This window comes from Protopterus annectens, chromosome 2.part0 (assembly GCF_019279795.1).
Source record: "Protopterus annectens isolate FY-2018-M chromosome 2.part0, PAN1.0, whole genome shotgun sequence".
Classification (NCBI taxonomy): domain Eukaryota; kingdom Metazoa; phylum Chordata; order Ceratodontiformes; family Protopteridae; genus Protopterus; species Protopterus annectens.
Genome location: NC_056728.1, coordinates 736,054,380 through 736,073,070, shown reverse-complemented (window position 1 = coordinate 736,073,070; position 18,691 = coordinate 736,054,380). Strand labels below are relative to the sequence as shown.

General features: G+C 38.5%; 1 protein-coding gene across 2 annotated transcripts in view; it reads right to left on the bottom strand.

Moving 5' to 3' along the window:
• The window catches only part of LOC122793216 (prostaglandin reductase 1-like), a 401,739-nt gene that overhangs the window by 231,357 nt on the left and 151,691 nt on the right, over positions 1-18,691 (bottom strand). The gene's annotated exons all lie outside the window — the stretch shown is intronic.

The window sequence follows — 18,691 nt, the reverse complement described above, 5'->3', positions numbered from 1 at the left end:
TGACCATGTTTTGCACACAAAACATGTATCTTAGTGACCTTCAAATTCCACTGCTACCTGTTTCACTGTATATCCAATGCAAAACGACTCAGGTAAGTTGAGAATGAGACTCTACAGAACACCCTTTCTTTGTACATGCTTGGTATATTACCTTTCTTTTCACACTTGAGAGAGCAAAGTATAGAGACTGTACTGTTGAAACAGAAAAAAATACTGTGACTATGGTGAATAATGCTGGCAAAATGAATCTTATAAATGAATTGCTATAGGGTGGTTTATCGGATGAATTTCTGGCAAAAAAGATGAAGATAAAAGATAGAGCTGTAACAAGGTCTTGGAGTTAGGCAATGGAGAGAGCAGAGAAGGATTTGGAGGCTATCATGGAAACGTCGGATTCTGTGTCAACTTGTAGTGACCTAGATCAAGTTAACAATTAAAAACATGAGGAAATATGCACACAAAACCTCCGTATGAAAGTAATGATTGAAATTATTTGCTTGTGATGACATACGCAGAAGCCACTGAAGAAGCAATGAAGTGCCCAGCACTGATGTCAGGAGGAACAAGAAAAAGAAAGAGATGTGAGGAAAGTGTCTTATAAAAGGAAGGTAGATGAATTTCATGACCTGACAGATGTTAGAACAATACGGAAAAGAAATGGAAATTTATAAAAATGAATGAAAAATTAGATGTGGGGTCAACAGATTGTTTGTTAATGGATTTACCTTAGAAAGAAAAATCTCTTACGGATTGTTTGAACCTTAAAGGAAGAATATGTACCATGTAACAGGGTGTTATGAGATCAGAAGGTAGACATTTTCTTAACAAATTTGTGTTATGGAAAAGGTGAATACGTTAAGAAGGAATAGAGAACTAAGAAACTGAATAAGGAACAATTACAAAGCAGATGCTGGCATTATTTTAAGAGAGTTGAAGAAAGCTTTGTACTCATTAAGGTTCAGATGTTTCTTAAAGTTTTATAGGCATGGCGACACATTTGGATACAAGGTTATATTAGTGTGATAAAGGTTCGTGTAATGGGAAGGGTGGTGAAAGAGAAATATATAACTAGAGAATGTTGAACAATTGCTAAAACAGAGACATGACTAGGTAATTGGTCAGTTCCCCAGACTGACACTCCCTTCAATCCAAAAAAAAAAAGTCTTCCCAATGTTGAGGATCAAAAAAGGTCTTCTATAACTGCAGAACGTTCTTTGATACAACTGTACCAAGGTATAACAAACATCTGCTAGAACACACTGATGTCCTGAAAGGGAATTTGCATATATCCCATGTCCCATTGCCTAACTCCAAGACCTTGTTACAGCTCTATCTTTTGTCTTCATATTTTTTGCCAGAAATTCATCTGGTAAACCACCCTATACTATATATATTAAAAGACTCAATTAAACATTACAAAATCTGTTTTGCTTTGACAGAGGAGGAAAGTGATATCTGCCATTATCCCTTCATCAAGTCCAGCATTGTCAAGTATCTGACATTTTCTAGGTTAAGTATCACATCATCAGTTCTGGGTATGGGATAGCTAACAAACTTTGAAATGCTACTCAGTTTCATCAAGTCATTGCAGAATTTGGTACATCCATCATGCTAAGGGGCCAGCAGTATCGGGCTGCTCCATTCACTTTGTGATTCTTCTGTTACACCCAGTTTGGCTTTATTGCCCTGGATTTGTCCATAAACAGACTTAAAAGAAAAAGTCATGGACATTCAGAATTGGCATTTAGCTGAAACGCCTGATGTCCTGAAAGGGCATGTGCATATATCCCGTGTCACCTCTAATACAAGAGGTTTAAAGAATCACACAGTGAAACGTTTAGCTTTGCTAGATTTTTCTAGTTGTAATTTACATGGAAACTTCCAGATCTCTTCTATAGGAACTTCAGCCTGAAAGTTTTGTGCAGAATTCTATGCTTCATTCCTTAGATTCAGTGCATTACAGGTAGATAGTAATCTCTCCTTTGACAACCATATTGCCAAAGTAGTTAGGAAATCCTTCTATGTAGCCCATCTAATTACTAAAGGGTTCGCATCTAGAAATAAAGAGGTTATAGTGCCCCATCGACTCATCACTCATCAGACCCATCATAGAGTACAATGGCCCATTTGGGATGTACCTTACAAGACACATCCAACAGCTGGAAAGACCACAAAAGTACCTCACCAAGAGGATTACTGGCTTCAAACATATGTCTTATACAGCCCGACTGGAAAAAGTCTGGCTGTACTCAGTGGCATATCGCTTACTCAGAGGTGATCTCTGCCTGACTTACAAAGCCATGTCCAACTCAGAATTGATGGACATGCTCCACCTAAAGAAATCCAAGTCACTGCGAGCCACTCGCTCTAGTGAGCTAGACCTCGTCACAACAATAAATAGAACATGCTGGAGGGATATATTCCTGTCACAGAGACTCCCCATGGTTTGGAACAAAATTCCTAACTACATTAGGCAGAGCCCCTCACTAACACTCTTCAAGAGAAACCTTGATGAGTGGATGGATAACAGAAAATACACCCCTGGGATCACTTCATTGGCTCTTCTTGACAGAGGCTCAGTTAATTAATTAATGGGGTGGCGAAAGCTGACACTCTGGCTATGCTTATAAATGCCCTTGGGCAGATAGCCTAGTACCTACCTATGAACCTATGAACCTATTAATGTGGAAAATTTGTTCTATGTTTCTCCCTCCTTGCTGTCTAGTGCTGTAATTTACTGCTCTATTCTTTTTTCACCTCAAACAGCTACTGCTATTTGACAACAAACTCATTTTCTGCAGAGTACACGGATATCTCTTCCTGATCTCCTGGATTAAATTCTAAAAATCAGGAAGTGGGGAATCAATCCTGTAAAGTAACATTTTTCTATTTCTATCACAGTTTTAAATGGTGTTTTCCCCTTTCCATGCTTTCTTAGTATGCCAGGCTCTTGGATGATTGACATTCAGAAGTTGAAATGGGATAAACCCAGATGAAGCTTGCAACACTTCCCTGATTGCAAGCAGTTGGTAGGATAAGAACTGGTCCCAATTTTTGCTATCAGCAGCAACAACCTTCGTCAACATAGATTTCAGTATTTTTTTTAACCATTTCAGAAATCCATCAGTCATATGCTGGACTGATACTTTTAAGTGTTTGACTTTAAAGAACTGACATGACAGATAATTATCATTGGCATAAATGGAGTGCCTTGGTTAGTAAGCACCCCTGAGCACCTTACTAACAACAATTTAACATGGTAACGGCCAACTGTCAGAGCGACTCGTCATCGGGGGGCAGGTGTAGGCGATCACTTCCTATTTAAGGGAGGTGCTGCTTTTCTTGCCTGCAGAATCTGTCAGCAGGCATGTCATGCAGACAAGGTTGGAGCCAACTAGCAGCGACCATATAGGTGGGAGGCCGTAGGTTAGGGTGTGGGCTTATCAGCTGTAAGGCAGCTGTTTAGTTGTCTGTTGCATTGCTAGTATTGCTTTCACCCCTTTTTCTTTTATTAATTTATAATTTAATAATTTAATAGCAACTGAGCATTGTAGAATGTACTGGGTGTCGCATAGGGTTGTGGGGGGTTGTTTTAAACTATACATTTAATAAAAAAAAAACAATATATATATATATATATATATATATATATATATATATATATATATATATATAGATATATATTATATAAAACATTTTTTTAATTAAGAGATATATTAGGTACTGTTTTAATATGCATCCAGCGGCTTAGATAATAGTTAAATATAAATAAATAAATAAATAAATAAATAAATAAATTTAAATAGAATACATAATATATATTTAAAAACACATATAGTTCTAGATAGGGGGTGTTTTACAGTAAGCTTTTTACACTACACATCTATATATATATATATATATATATATATATATATATATATATATATATCAAAACACATAGTGCAGCTATTTATGCAATTAGTTAATAATAAATAAGTTAGCTACAGGAGTAACTTGTATATTAGGGGCATCTGTTAAGAGTATGTTTGAGGGTAATTTTGGGCAAACTCCTATATTCTGCTTGTATAAAGGATTTTCTTAAATAAATAAATAAATAAATACTGGTAACAGAATGTTGTACTATTAAAACAGGGGTGACACAGTTAAAACTTAATTAAAAGGCACAGTTTATGATTTTGTTGCATATGGATTGCTTCTTTATTTCAGTAGGGTTGTTTAATGCACTCTGTTAGGCAGTTGAAGCTTGCTTTAATTAATGAGTACAAGTTGGGTGTGGGAGGTTTAATACTGGGGGCTTATATCCTATCATGTTTTGTTGTTTGCCTTTTGAAATGATGTATCAGTTGTAAAATTGTACTTATTTAAGTCAGTAGCTGCCTTTCGCCTTTGTGTTAGGTTGATTTATTATGGGGCAAATTTTGGAGTCTAACTGCAGGGAATTCAATTAAACTTTGATTTTATATTCTAGTGGGGGTTGTGTGTAAGTTAAATTGTATTGCATAATTAATTATGTGATGGTCTCTTGGGTGCAATGGTTTTATAATAAAGTTGTAAGGTTAGTATCAAACTTTATTAAATTTTATGCATGGCATTTCGGATAACCAGTAGTATATAATGTTACCTTGGCATTTGATTATTAGGTTGTACACACATCCTTGGTTTTGTCAGAGTGGTTTTTGTGTAGGAAAATGTCATGGCATTCTGGAACCCTTGTAACAGCTCAGCTAATTTTAGTCACAGTGGCATTTTCAAGGAAGGAGCAGGGAAATCTTCTGAGAGCTATACATTCTAGAACCTTCAGCAGCACAGCACAGCATCCAAGCAGCCCATTGTTTCCTTTAAAATAACTGGAACTTTGTATGACTCTTAGTCAATCAGACTCCCCTTCCTTTTTGTGTGTGTATTATTCCCTGTGTTAATTCATTCTATCTTTCAGGTTCAGCCATGGTACAGTGAATTAAAAAGAGATGGTTGTGTTTATCGCAGGAAGTGCAGGGCTTGCTAATTGATTTAAAATGGTGGGGGCGGTGGCTGAAAGCCTGAATTCTAGGAGGAGACCTTTGATGAATCTGGAAGAAGGTGCAGCTGTGGAACCAGCTCCAGCTAAGAAGGCTTGGAAAAAGACAGTCAGAGATGCCTCCGGCTAAAAGGTTACACCTTCCTGCTCATCTGACATAGCTGCAGAAGTTCAAGGTAATGTCTCTGTAGGGGCTGCAGGGCTTGATATTAGTGGTAGGGGTCAAGTTGATGATAATTATTTAGAGGATTTTATAAATTCTTTGCCTGAACAGGGTAGAGTTAGGCTGTTTGACAGCCTTAGAGAGAAACTTTGCTGCCTCCACACCTTTGGGTCCAGGAGTGGGGGCAGATACTGATGATGACCTGGTGGTCCAGTTACCTTTACCCAACTTGCCTGGAGGATCTGAGGAGGTTATCAGTTCAGTGATGGAGGTCCCATCCAGTCATATGAGTGTATCCTCCAATTCTTGTCAGCCATGGTTAGCCTCAGCTTCACATATTCCAAATCACCTGGCTCTTATAACTCAGTACATGTTCCCTCTAAGGTCAAAGATCAGATTATAAAAGGGGAGTTTATAGGTATCTTAAATCTTGTAGATAATGAGGGTATAAAGCACATACTGGACACTGACAACACATCCAACAAGGATTTAATGGCAGCTTTAGCAGCCATCAGGAAGAAGGCGTCAGCCAGGACACCTGTGAAGAACTGAGACTTGGTCTCTGGGCTTTTGTGGTATTTATGGGCATAATCATTGAGAAGGATCCCACCCAAGCACACCCTTTATTAACTTACTTTGTAGCAATGAGGGAAGCTCACCACATGAACGGGGGTTTGGGGTGGTTGAATTATGATCTGCTCTTCAGGAAGCTGAAAGCCTTTGATGGTTCCCTCATATGGGAGTTTAGGCACCCTGTCATATGGCTCCATCATGGCACTCTGCCATATGTCAGGAGGCACTTATGGGCATTGAGGGAGGTGCTGTTAATACAAAAGATATAAGACTGTGCTGGGCATTCAGTTAGGGAAAATGTGTCTGGCCCACTTGCAAATATAACCACTTGTGTTCAGGATGTGGGAAGGGTCATCCTGTTTCCAGATGTTGGGTGAAGATTTTCTCCATCTCAGACAGATGTAGAAGTTGGTAAGGGGCACAAATCTTCCTTTCTTGCTAAGCCACCTGTTTGTGAACACAGGAGGGGCTTTGAGAGTGGACTCAAATGTGAAACATTGGGCGTATTCCCCCATTTGTCTAGATAAGTTATCCCATTTTCTAGCAGATTACCCCAGATCAAAGGGCGAACCTTATTAAAGGTTTTTCCATAGGCTTTCCAATCCACTCCACATCCCTGTTAGATTCCAAGTTAATTAACAATTAGTCGTTCATCAAAGGACATGAACACATTGCTGCCAGGTTAATAGAGAAAGAGCAATGAGCTGGCAGGAGAATTGACCCTTTTCACCCCCTCCATGGGTTTTATTTAAAATTTCCCCTAACAGCCTGGCTCCCAAGTAGAAGGATTGTGACTTCAAACTGATTCATCACTTATCTCACCCAGTGGAGGGTTCAGTCAAATGATTTTATTGACACCAAACTGACAAAGGTACACTACTCTTCTTTGGATCAGGCAGTGGAAGTCATCATGGGCTGTACGGACCCCTGGCTCTGTAAGATGGATAGCCAATCTGCTTTCCATCTTCTTCCTGTGAGAAAAGATGATTGACCTTATTTAGGGTTTCAGTTCAATGGGAAGATATTTTTAGACACTGCAATGCCAATGGGTGTTCTGTGGCTTGTGCAACATTTGACATATTTAACTCAGCTTTACGTTGGGGTTGGCACAAACGGGCCCCCTGCCAGTCAGCAGTACACTACCTAGATGATTTTTGTTAATAATGGGGGAGGGTCAGGTTGGTTCTTTGGAAGGGTTGTCCATTTTCAAGCAGCTTTGCAGCGAGTTGGGGGTATACTTGGCCGACAACAAGTCAGAGGTGCCAAGCCAAGTCTTGACTTTCTTGGGCTTTGATGTAGACACCACCAATAACTCCTTCAAGCTTCCTCCACCCAAACTGCAACAAGTCCAGCAGCTACTTTGGAGATTTTTGTGTTCCAGAAAAAGTATGGGTAGGAATCATCATGAACTTACATGGTTTGTTGAATTTTGCCTGTATGGCGGTTTCTCCAGGCAGAACCTTCCACCTCTGTGTCTGACTTGTTGAAAAGTAATAGACCCATACACCACCTTGTCAGGTTGACTAGATTGGTTAAAGAGGACATTCAGTTATGGTTTACATTTTTGAGCCAGTCCTCTTAAACCACAGCCACTCACCTTGAGCTTTTTGCTGATGTGGCTGGGGGATCTGGTATGGGGAGGGTTATTTTATGGGTTGCTGGTTTGCTGAAAGGTGGCTGGAAAGTTGGTCCATGGAGAGGAGGAGGGACATCACTTTTCTAGAAATTTTTTCCATTTGGGTGGCAGTGTTAGTTTGGAAGGACAGATTACATGACAAGAGGATCATTTTTCACTCAGATAATATTGCAGTGGCTCACATTCTCAAAAAACATTCTTCCAATTCCAGGTGGCTCCATTCAGTTGTCAGGCTTTTAGTTTTGCTGAATTTACTGATTAATTTGTCATTTTCATGTGTTTATGTCCCTGGTCATCTTAATGCTATAGGTGACAGTTTTCCCGGTTACAGTTTGCCAGATTTTGCCTCTTGGCAAAGCATGCAGATCCAAAGGGAACCCCTGTTCCTCCAGATGTCTGGCTAACGGGAGAAGACTAGTATTACAAACTAGTCAAATTGGTTTAAGGAGATTGAGCACAGTGATACTGACAGGCTGAAGCCCAATTTCTATGATTTGAGCAATGTTCATTTAAATAACATAGATTTTGATTTATTTAATTATCATATATTTGTTGCTTTTCAAAAATTTTTCAAAGTTTAACTTGTTTTCGTTCATAACCCAAAATTTATTTGTGAGGTCATTGATTCTGTGGGGGGGAAGGAAACGGCATGGCATGCCAGTTTGGAGGTGGCCTTACAGCTTCACCCCCTCTTGTGTTTCTCCCTGTTCTTGTTCAGCAACCTTGGCTCTCCTCAAGTTGGACCCAGATTTGGCCAGTTGCCACATCAAGGGGAATGTGTCTTTTAAGTATGAGTCAAATGGGTTTGTCACCAGGTCCGAGGTAGCAGGAATACGTACCTGGTTTTCTTTGAGGTGGCAGCCGGAACAGGCAGGTATAGGCCAACTGGCTTGAGGTGACATTTGGTAGTATTTGGTGATATGCTGCATATGAATTACTTATGGCATCACTACTGGTTGTCCTTGTTTGTTATATAACAAAATGTTGCAAAGTCAGTCTGGTGGGCTTTATGACTCAGCTCAGTGGTCAAAGCATGTTAACCCTAACTCTGTACCTTACCTCATAAAACTCTTTCTGTAACAGTACCACTATTCAGACAAACCATGCCTTATGGTATTGTTAAAGTCTTGAGGGAATTTCTGTTTGCTTTATACTATTGTATTTTGAGTCTAAACTTAGTAGAAATAGAAGCAGACAGCTTTATTTGTAATTAAGTTAATGTGGAGTTTAGGTGTTTGCAAATATTGTGAGTTCTGTATTTTGATGTGTCAGTATTCTGAGCTGTCAGTATTTAGGCATCAGTATTTCATGTGTCAACATTTTGATATGTCAATATTTTTAAATACACGTGTGTGCGTGTGTGTGTGTGTGTGTGTGTGTGTGTGTGTGTGTGTGTGTGTGTGTGTGTGTGTGTGTGTGTGTGTGTGTGTGTGTGTGTGTGTGTGTGCGCGGATCCCTGTCAGTTGATCGAGTTTTCAGAAACTCAAAATTCATATTGGCGGGATGAAAGGGATCTGGTCAAAGGAATCAGAGGGAGAAGCAAATACTTTTAGTAATACTTCAAAAAGGAGGAAGAGGACAAATCTGCCCAGGATGATATAGAATGAAAGAAAGATCAAAGAAGAGATAGAAGAAGCAGGGGTATTGAATGAATAATCCATTTTATTATTTATAATGGAAAGAAGAGGGGGATGACATGATAGAATGGAGGAAGGGTAGAGTGGGAAAAGGAATGGATGGAAACCAGGATAGAGAGGGAGGTGGTGAAGAGGAAACTGGAGCGTATGGAAGGATAATGTACAGGGAACAGATGGCCTGCATTCATGTCTTGTCAGCTGTCTGTCCACTGTGTCAACAGGTCACTTTCCTTCAACAGATCACTACCTAGTGCAGAAGTGTCTGAGGTCTGACTAGAGGTGTGTCCGTGTGCAGAGAATTATAGGAGGGCACTTCCATACAAGTCCCAAATGCTGAAGTAGATATCAGTTATCCTAAAAAGCAATGTTTGTTTGTTTGTTTGTCTTTCAGCTTTTTCCTGGTAGGGGGTCACCACAGCAGAACTCCGGTCCACTAATGATTGGCAGTAGATTTTTACAAAACGCCGCGGTGCCAGCTCAACGCTCAACCTTCAACGAAGGCATGCCCATTTACGCACGCATGTCTTTCGAACGCTACCCAACCGTGGGGAGGACATGCAGACTCCAAGCAATAATACAGAAAAATCACTGAATCCTGAAGTGACAAAGCTGGCTACTTTAGTGGAGGAACTCAGTCTCTGGAATAACAGTCAACGTGGGTTTATGACCAGAAAGACCCTGGGTGTCATAAGAAGATGATAAGAGATTGCCAGTAGACAGAACCTAGACTTCAAGAAGAACTTTTACTTGGTCCTGCAGAACTGGAAGTAAGGGAAATAACTGATATGAGGAGCAGGGGCTGTGTGCATCAGAGGTAAGAGGGCATATAGCATTGTCATGAGAGGGAGGGAGAGAGAGAGAGAGAGAGTCATTGTCCATTACTTTTCGGTGGGCTTGTTTTAGATATATCTGATGAGAGGACCCTCTCATTGGACAAGATAACTGTTGGTGCAGCAATGAAGGATGTGTGATTTGGAAACACTAATGAGGTGGCTGGAGAAGTTTCAGCTGAGGTTCTGTGTAAATATATGCTAATTACTACAACTGGGCCACAGCAGCTCTGGTGAGTTATCACCTGTAGGAGTGGAAGGGATGGGAACAAAGCAAGAAAAGGATCCGGGAGTGTTAATATACTTGGAGTGAACTATCATGGCAGTGCCAACACCAAATGAAATACTGGGGTATATTTTCAGGAGGATGGATTCTAGCCTGTTCACCCCATGCCTTGAGTCCTGTACACAGTTCTTTAAGGCTCTCTGTTACTGCTAAGCTTACAAACTGCATTGTGCACAAACATTTTCGTAACTGTAAAACAATTCTGACAACAGATGAAGTATCCACCTGCCATACAGCTCAACCTCTTAGCCCAAGAAATCTGGACAAAGCCTGACATAATGTGGGGACAAAGGAAAAAAAGGGACAGAGTCTAAATATTGTTCTTACAAGCTTAGAAATTAGCTAGAATAACAGGGTTTGTGTTAAAATCCATTTTCTAAAGGATAAGAAGTTTGAAACTCAAATATATGCCATTATTTAGTGATTTAATTCCTCAGATCATCCCAGTGATTTGCCAGAAAATCACAAATTTTAGGAGAAACAGACCAAAATTTTGACGCAAAAATCTAGACATTCTGCGAAAATCTGGACAGTTGAGCGGTATGCCACCTGCTGGTGTTTTTTTGTATTGTATCATTGAGAAGTAGAGTGACAGCGTTGTGCCTTATTGCATTGGTGTTTTAGACCTGGAGAAGATGGGATTTGTTCCTCCATTCTGCACTCTGCATAGTATTGAGTCCCTGTTTAATACTTTTGGCATTTATGGCAATGTCATTTGAGAATATCTAAATCTCAGGCCAGCCTTATGTATAGGCCAATCAGGCGGCCACCTAGGGAGTCCTGCATGGAGGCATGCTCTTTTCACTTTATTATTTAAAATTGGTCTAAAAAGTTAATAAATTAAATGCATCACCCTAATCCCACAAAAGGCATCCACCCTGATGCTCCCCAGGGGGGAGGTGCTTTATTTGACCTGACCATTTAAGCCAAGCAACATCAAATTAGACTTGCATTGCAAGGTCATGCAGATGAATTTGCAATGTAGAAATGGTAGGTGTGAAGCCGTGGCACTGGAGTCAGGACTGTGAAGGCTAGCATGATGCATTTTATTATGCTTTAAAACTAGAACTTTTGAACACCTGGCTCTAATGGTTAGCTGTATATTCAAGAAGGGAGATTCTGCTGAATTCTGAACAGTTTAGAGGAATGGTGCATGACAAGAGTGGTTATTGTTATGATTATTATTATTATTTTATACTGGCAGTGCTCAACCAGATATTTTCTGGTAATATCAGTGGCTTTGTGATATTTGTAGTGCAACTTGGAATATTGTAATGGGGGTAATTTATCTCTGTGGACTTTGCTTGGAAAGGTGAAACCTGCCATCAGACCTCATGGCTATAACTGCAGGATGAGGGTTGGGCATACTTCATAATTATCTTTGTTCCTGACTTATAATTTTGCTTTGACCCCCTTGGGAGGAAACTACACCTTTAAAAATCCATGTTATTTCATATGTTCTTCTCATGTCAGGTCTTCATGTTAACAGTACTATTATTTTAAAAAGTGTCCTTGATTATTTTTGGATTTGTCCCACAATTCCACATAGCTCACAAATATTTGTCTTTTCTCTACTGCAATCCTATTTAAGATAAGTACTTTAATTTAATGTTTTACACTGTTACAAGCTATTTAAGACTACTGCTACTATACTTTCAAATTATTTATTGTATTTTTTTGCCTTTTATCACTGTAAAGACCCCTGCTTTTCACTGATCTTACTGCTGGTTTCTCTGCATTGAAGTAATTTTATAAATGTGTGTTTCTAGCTAGTTTGTTTGATTGTCCTATTTCAATTCACTTTGGGATAACTGTAGTGTGTTTTTACATTAAGAAGGCCTGGGAATTCGTTTGTAGTGGGGTAGAATGTTGCCAGGTCTGTCTGAGTCGGGGATCACACAGTAAGGCTTTAAGTGTTTTTAGAGCCTATATAAATTTGGTGCATTTATGCAGAGCTACTCATTGTGTAGTGACAAATAGCAGTGCCCTGTATAGTAAGCAGACACCTAGAAGGTAAAGTTTCTCTATGGAACTATCTCTGAAACTGCATCCAGTAACTCAGTGATTATAAAGAAAATAGTTTGCGCATTGAGGAGCACTGCCCCTTACATTATATTGCATGGTATAGTCCCTAGTCCCAAAAGCATCCTTAGTTACCCTCGTTTAACCTCTTGTGTACCACACCCTTGAAGCTCAACAAATAAAGGATCTGACATCTTGGATGTACACCTTCCTAATTTCTCCGCAGCCAGATTGGTGGAGCTGAGTAACATGAGACAGTGTAGCAAATGTCTCATGTTTGCCTGCAACCATTTAATTCCTAAAGAAACAGATACAGTATGTGAGAGATGTCACTGGAGGCAAAGCTCTCTTATACAAGCAGACAGAAGAAAAATCAGATTGTTAGAAAAACACACACTACACCTACCACATACTGTATGCACCACATGCATAGACCTACTAATGCTGAGAACATAAATGCAATCTTTCCAAACTCCAAAGACATCCCAAACAATCCTCCTTCAAAAATTATCCTCAGCAAACCAAAAAAAAACACTCAACAAAGTCAACACTTAGCACTACACATACAGCCACACTCAGTGGAGCCTCAACTAAAAAGACCATAAGGTAAGCTAACACACTACCTGGGACTCTAGTCATAGGGGACATCATTGTATGACATACTGATGCCTCACTCACCAGGATGGAAAAGGAGAAAATAGCAGTCAGTTCCTTATTAGGATCCAGGATCAGCCAAGTTACGGGAGTCCTCAAGTCAGTGACCACAAATACCAGAAAGCCTCAGTCATAGTACATACAGGTGTAAATGACCTGAAACCTACTTCCTTGGACCATATGAAGAGAGATATTAGGGAGCTCTGAGACTATGCACCACAGGCAGATAAGAGCCTAGCATTAAGCAGTATTCTACCTTCACTAGGCATGATACCACAATACAAACAAAACATGGCTGACTTTAATAATTGGGTTAGCTTCTGGTGTCATTCTAGGGCCATATAATATTGGTCATCATGGAAGAATATGGCAAACAAACATTGTTGCTTTGACAATGATGGTTTACACCTACTCCCTCTAAGCTTTCAAGTATTGGCTAAAACATTGTCTGCCCCATGGAGCTTTACTTAGGCAATGACAAATTGATAAACCTTCCAGCATAACAAAATCAACCCATGGGCATCTAAAGATGTTTCTGCTCAATGCCAGGAGCTTAAACAAGAATCTCACCTCCCTCTGAGCTCTCCTCATCTTGGAGAATGCAGACATCTGTGCAGTTACCAAGACATGGTTTAAAGACACACAGAACCCCAGCAGTGCAAGGCTTCAGTGCCTCCCACACTTTTAACCTAGCATCTGCAGAAACCGAGACTACAGGCAGAGTTGCCTCAAACTACATCAATAACTAGCATACCTCTAGGTTGTCTAAACAGGATGACATGTAAGAGTTTCTCCACATACAGTTTACCAGGGTCTATATTATGAGAGCAAAAATACTATTAAGTGAATAATAAAATCCCGACACCTATTGAGCGAACCGCTAATATCCTGAACGCACTAAACCACAACATTTTAAATGTCGAACTGTCATACTCGGCCAACCCCACCACCCGTTACATACTACCTACCCAAACAAAATAAATAAAGCACATACATACACTAACCAAACCCTACTTCTAACCCTAAAGTAAAGCACAGACACCCTACTTCTAACCCTACACTAAACCCCACTTACACAACTATCTATGCACTATCCTTAACCCCTCCCTAACTTTAAGGTCCATAACTACTGCACACTTCCCCTATATAGATATATCCAAATAAAATAAATAATCCACATACATACATTTAACAAAACCCTACTTCTAATCCTACACTAAACCCCACATACACAACTATCTATGCACTATCCTTAACCCCTCCCTAACCCTAATGTCCGTAACTACCGCACACTTCCCCTACGAAAATATACACAAACAAAATAAATAATCAACATACATACTTTTAATAAAACCCTACTTCTAACCCTACACTAAATCTAACATACATAACCTATCTATGCACTTACCTTAACCTGCACCCTAACCCTAAAGTCCATAACTATCCAACCTTGTACAGCTATTCCACAGACGGGCCAACCATGGTAATTCGACATTTCCGAAATCGCGGTTTTGGAAGTTCGCTCTAAGTCAGTTTCACACAATATGTGTTGATGTTTACGTAGTCGCATAAACGGACTTTCGCTCAGCTAATATAGACCCAGTTTACCATAGCCGATGTCCCATAACATATCCTAGCAACCTATAGGTTACCTTCTATGTCCCAGGAAACCCATAGCTCATACTTAAATCTACTGGAGACACTTGCCATTCAAGTCCATAGTCATGGGGGACTTTAATTACCCCTTTATAGACTGTGAATCCTACATTATCCAAAATTTGCAGACACAAAAATTCCTGGACTTTGTAAGCACAAACCCCCTAGATCAGATGGTGCATATGCTCACTAGAGGTACAACCATAATGGAGATGGTACTCAAAAATATGGGAGAATGCTGCACCCCACCCAGTGTCATGTCCTCTTTTGTAAAGTCAGATCACAAAGCGGTCTCCTTTGAAATAAAAATCAGTAAACCCAGTAAGAGTTAGGAACTATACAAAGGCATACAGCCTTTTATTAAGTGATAGGCTCTCAAAATTTGAAGACCTTCCAAACCCAGATAACATTGCAGCCTACGCAGAACTCTTCAGAGAACCTCTGCACAACAATGTCAACAGAAGCATAGAAGTTGCTGTAACTACCAGCAGCATATCTCTCAACCTCTTCGAGCAAGACATCTAGACAAAGCCATAAATAAAAGTGGGACAGAGGCCCAAAAATAGGGACAATTTTTAAATATTGCTCTTACAAACTTAGAAAGTTGACAGAATAATAGGTTTTGCATTAGCATGAATTTTCTGAAGGCGATGAAGTCTGAAACTCAAATGTCTGTCATTACTTTCTAACTTTAGTCTTTAATGATTTACCACTAATTTGCAAGAAAAACACAATTTTATGAAAAATGGACCAAAATATGAAGCAAAAATCTGGACATTCTCCGGAAATGTGTACAGTTGAGAGGTATGACCAGAAGTAAGCCCAAACTCTAAAAACAAACCACAGTAGTGGAATTCAAAACTAAACAGATTGTATGACAAAAGAAAAAAAGACATAGCTGAACTTAAGAATTGTAACACCAAAAAGATAAAAACTCTCTCATCAAACTAACTATACAATTAAGAGGGCTAATTAAGTTCAAGAAAGGCAATGTTGAGGCAAACATAGCTTTCCAGGTCAAAGACAACCATAAGCCCTTCTTTAGTTATGTATGAAACGTCAAAGGCAGCACACAACAGTGCCCTGAACTAGTTGTAAATGGAACTATGTTCATTGTACTGGGAGATGTAGCAAATCTAGTGGCAGACAAATTCAGTATTACAGGAGTATTATTTTTTTATCATCTTCACTTGGGGAGTTATTATTAACAAGTCTAAAATAATCCCAATAGCTTTCTCTTTGACATACTGTTGATTTCTTAAGTACCTTATATATTTTAGATCGAAGTCCCTTTCCAATTATATTCTGGTGCATTCAAATAATGAGTAAGTCAATGAAGGTGGGGAAAGAATTTCTAACTACTGGTTGCATTAGCTTAATCTTATGTTCAATTAATTGTCTACAATTTTGAATTTCAAACCACATTTCTTTGCTTACCTCAAATGTATTAATGATATGGTCAGCATTTTGTAACTTCCCATTGATAAGTAATTGATACCAGTACAACAGTTTTTTGTCTTTAAATGTAGTCGTTGTTAATTTAAATATATTAATTGTATTTTGAGTATAGGCAATTGGAAGTACAAAGAAAATCCGTGCTTTATATTCAGGGTTCCTGAAAATGACATTTTTAAAGGAGGTTATTATTGTATTAATATAATAAGAGTTAACTGGTTCGTTTTTGTGTTCTATAAAGTAGGCTTTTCGTAACCTATGACATTTATTAGTAGCTATTTAGTATGATATGATTTTTTAAGTCATTTCTCAAAGGGATGAAATACATCAGAAAATACCCAGACTTTCAGTGCTTCTGGGGGGCTGGTGGTCCCCACACACCAAGGCTGTATAAGTGAATATTGATACTGGTTTAGTATTGGCCTCTGCTCTGAACCCTAGCTAGTCTAAACTCAGCCCTGCTCAGAGATGTACAGAGAAGGTTGTTGTAGCTTGTGTGGGGAGCTGGGAATGATGTCATTATTTCTTTTTAGCTTTCCTCTAAAAGCTCAGAGGTTACTATCTTGTGTTGGGCTGGAGCCAGTGTGGTTATTATTTATTTAACTTTCCTTGCAAACTTTAGAGGGGTGCAGAAGTAGTGTACTCACTAAAAGTAAGTTGGAAACATTATTTTAATTATTATTTTATTTTTATTTTCCTCACAAACATCAGATACATATACAGGTGCTTATCTTTTAGGGGGAGGGTAAAGAAGCAAAAAATGTTCTATTTATTTTTCCAGTGTCCAGTTTTGTTCAAGTATGACATAAGAGGGGTACACAGAAGGTCACTGTCTTTTGCAGGCATGGGTGAGGCATACTGCATAAACATATGACAGCAATGATGTGAAATATGATTGTGGCCATTTGTCCCTTAATTGGTATCCCACATTAACACCAGATGGAGATACACTGACAGTGACTACCTTTTTAAGGTGGCATAAGGAAGAAGGCACTTTTTCCAAATATGCTTTATATATTATCACAAGCATTTGTCTTCTATGTTTATTTTGCATTGCTATTTGGTCAACTTTAAGCATGAAGTATTGGATACAACTCATCATTTCTTTGAAATAAAAAGTATGATTAATTTTCTTCCTTATTTATAATTTTTGTTCAGAAGCAAAAATAGGGGATATGAGAAAGACTTTGAATGCCTTCCTCATATAAGCAAGTCTGGATCTGTTTTTATTCATATTGGTACAAATCATGTCATCTACAAGGACTTTTGACTATTAGTAGGGAAGTTACAGCGCTCTTAGATAGCTTGTACAGCTGTTAGGACATAGTTTTCACAAATCACATATAGAAAGGAGAGTTGGATCACTGTAAATGAAAATATATTTTGGGTAAATACCTACATAAAAAAGTCCCATTTAAAAAAAATGGAAATGTGTACAGCAAGCATGTCTTTATATAGGATGGTGTGCACTTGGCAAAATAAGGGAAGAGAATTTTTGCAGAAGATATTTTTCAGTATCTGATTAACACAATACAGGATTTTTGCCAGGTCAAATAACAGTTCAGAGATAGCAACATTTGATGCATCTCTGATGGTTGTTAATGTTAGGAGCATTAGTAATAAAGTTTTTTTAATTGGAAAATTTGCTACGTTCCCCCAGGCTTGATGCTGTTATTGTTTTTGAAACATGGTTAAAGAACAATGACTGGAAACCAGTTCTGTCAGGGTATAAATGTTTTTACTGTAACAGACATTCTAACAAAAAATCAGGTGGAGGTGTTATGATAGGGATTAAAGGCAGTTATAAGACTTGTGATTATTGCATACTCAGTGATAACACTGATGCTTTAGATTGCGTTACTGTGACAATAAAGACAATTCTGGACCATATAACAATTGTTGGAGTGTATAGACCACCAAATTCAAGTGCTAATGATCTAGAAGAATTCATTCATTTCTTGCATGAAACACTGGATAAAGAATAATAGTGGCTGAGGACTTAAATTTTCCAGAACAGACTGGAATAATATTAATTCAACAACATTTGTAAGGAAATTATTTACAATGTATGTTCTGTAACGACAGTTACTTTAGATTGTAAAAAATACTACTAGGTAATGGAACATACTAGACATTGTTTGCATTCCTAAAGAAATTACTGTTACTTCATGCAAGTTTTACCACCGTTGATATGCAGCGATCATGGGGTTATAAAGGTTAATTTGTTGCTATATAATTATGCCAAATTGAAATCTAAGCCAATGCACAGAAGATAAATAGATTATATGGAAGCAAAATAGTCACTATGTAAAACTAATCGGAAGGATGCATTCAGTGAAAAACTATAGAAGGAATGTGGCTAGTTTTGAAAGAGAAATTGAATAAAAAAAATAAAAAAATTAAAAAAAAACATGTTTAATTAACATCAGCATCTAGGCACACAAGGTCAGGAGACTATATTTCCATAAGAACAAGATACTTAATTAAGGTGAGAGACAAAAAAATATAAGACATGGAAAAGAGGTCGAACTATGACTTTGAGAACTGAAATAAACAAGCTTTACGGACAAATGAAACATATTGTGAGAGTAGATCAAGAAAATGTTGATAAAAAGATATTGAGCATAATAGGAAACCATTGTATTGATGCAGTAGGAGTAAAGACATTCAAGCTGATAAACTGTGTACAGATTCTAAAATTTATTCTCAAACACAACAGATTATAGATATATTTACAAAAACATTATGCAGAACAGTTT